Here is a 2,174-nt window from a genome sequence, read left to right as displayed (position 1 = left end):
ACGGACAGACGGACAGACGGACAGACGGACAGACGGACAGACGGACATGGCTAAATCAACTCAGCTCGACGTTCTGATCATATAAGTATACATTTTCATGGGTCTATCTCTTTTTGTTCTGGTACTTACAAACATCGGACCAAAGTTATAATACCATTTCATGCTCATGAAAGGTATAAAAATTGCGCAAAAAAGCATTAAAGCAACCAAGCAAATCCTTGATAAATACTATAAGGCCTATGTTTCATCAATTTCAATGGTTAAGAAGTGATTTACTGAATTGCATTGTGGTCATATTAGCCTAAGCCAAACGTTCTGAAAGCAACGATAAAATCCTTGGAATTGTATCGGACGACCGGATAATCAAAGTACATGAGGCTGAGGCTGTAGGTATGTATACCAACTGCAGACACATCATATTTTACATTAATAGTTGAAGTTGCTATCCTCCTGACGCGTGTCGCGATTGCTCTTACTCGACCATTAGCGTAACCGTGTGATTATTTAAAATTTTTTTGCACCACATACTCCATAGACCAAGTAACATTTAAAGCAGTGGACTTCTCCGGTTGAAATGTCCCCTACGACTATTTCCAGCTCCCAATTTTGTATGTTAAAGTTTCTGTGTCCAATAAAAGGTCAGCACTAAAACAAACGTATATTTTAAGAACTTTGAGAAAAACTATAATGTATTTGCAAGGGTAAGAAAAAATTGAAAAACGCTGGGTATGTTGAGAAATACTAAAACGCTTTTTGAGACAAAAAATGTCTTTCATTCAATGACTTATTAAACTGTCCTCATAATATCAAACAAAACATTACGTATTGTCTTGCTCTCAGCATTCTGCAAATCAAAAGTGAACTGCTAACAAAGTTGCTGCTTTTAATGAACGATTGTGGCATTTACAATTTCGAAAAAGAGAGGATCTTAAGCGGATTTATTTTTCGTCCATGAAACTAAAAAACAAAAACAAATACCGAAAACAGCAATGCATGTACATGCGAAAGCAAAACAATCAATTTCATATTGACCACACAGATTAACTGCAACAGTGCATTGCAGTTACAGTTCCAACTTTAGTTGTAAAATTTTACTGCTATTATTATTTATATATTTTGACCATGCATACTTAATTTAGTTTAAAGTGCAATATATATATGTCCACGACAAAACGAATTTTTAGTTTGATATACATACATACATACATACATAGGTATATGCAAAGTTTTTAATAATTGATTTTATTTTTAAATGTGAAAAAAATAACTGCCGAATTCTGTATTGCGTTGTTATTTTAACAAAAGTATAAGATAAGTTTTTGGCATCGTTAACTGGAAATTATTTTAGCGCAAAAACAGTACTATAATTTCTTAGGCCTAGTAAGGAAGTATACAAAACTAACGCACGTAGTTCATATTTACGATAAGCGAAAGTTGATGCACAAATTATGACTTTATAGAAAAATTTTGTGTATAAGAAGTTTTAAGTTGAGTTAAGTGTATAATATATAATATTATTTTCAATATTGTATATTTACCACACATACATATAAAAAAATGTTTATTTAGCTACAATAGCCTTTTAATTTTTATTTATAAAATGTCCATATTTTACGCAAAAGACGTCCGTATATTTGTATTTTTAAAATTTCTCTTTAAATGTTTAATGAACATGAAATATACATACGTATGTATGTATATTTGCAATTTATTTGTATTCCTTAAACAAGTGTCGACTTGTAAAAAGCAAACAATCTTGTTACCTTATGTTGTTAAGTATTGTACTTACACTTATTAAAAACTGTTACACGAAATTAAAGAAAAAAATCGCTGCAACATATCTCTAAGCTTACCAGTAAAAGGTAACTATTTAATTTTTTTTAAGGAGAGGAACTTCGATAAACTTATGGCTGGTGATTTTCCATTCATGCAAAAATGTAAGACATTCCTCGTAGCAGTTTTAAGAAAGTAAAAAACTCGAATTCGGTATTATTTCAAAATGCAATTACAGTGGTGGCCAAATAAAAGGGGACGCGGCTTTTTAACAAGTTTTGTATACTTTTCTTTTGTTTATTGTTTATTTATGAAAGTACAGCTCAGTATCTAACAAAAATTATTTAAGTCCGAATTTAAAACTTTGTTAAAAAAACTAGGAAAATTCTACAAAATGTCAT

At 31.0% G+C, this 2,174-nt stretch overlaps 1 protein-coding gene across 4 annotated transcripts in view; it reads left to right on the top strand.

Moving 5' to 3' along the window:
* LOC118733539 (ecotropic viral integration site 5 ortholog) overlaps positions 1-2,174 on the top strand; it is an 18,076-nt gene extending 15,902 nt beyond the window's left edge. For all 4 annotated transcript variants that reach the window (XM_036462965.1, XM_036462963.1, XM_036462964.1 and 1 more), the window contains one exon: positions 174-2,174. The gene's annotated coding sequence lies outside the window, so the exon portion shown is untranslated. The remainder of the gene's footprint in view (positions 1-173) is intronic.

This window comes from Rhagoletis pomonella, unplaced genomic scaffold (genome assembly GCF_013731165.1).
Source record: "Rhagoletis pomonella isolate Grant_MI unplaced genomic scaffold, Rhpom_1.0 Rhpom_scaffold_00002, whole genome shotgun sequence".
NCBI lineage: Eukaryota > Metazoa > Arthropoda > Insecta > Diptera > Tephritidae > Rhagoletis > Rhagoletis pomonella.
This window is presented reverse-complemented; position numbering and strand designations above follow the sequence as displayed.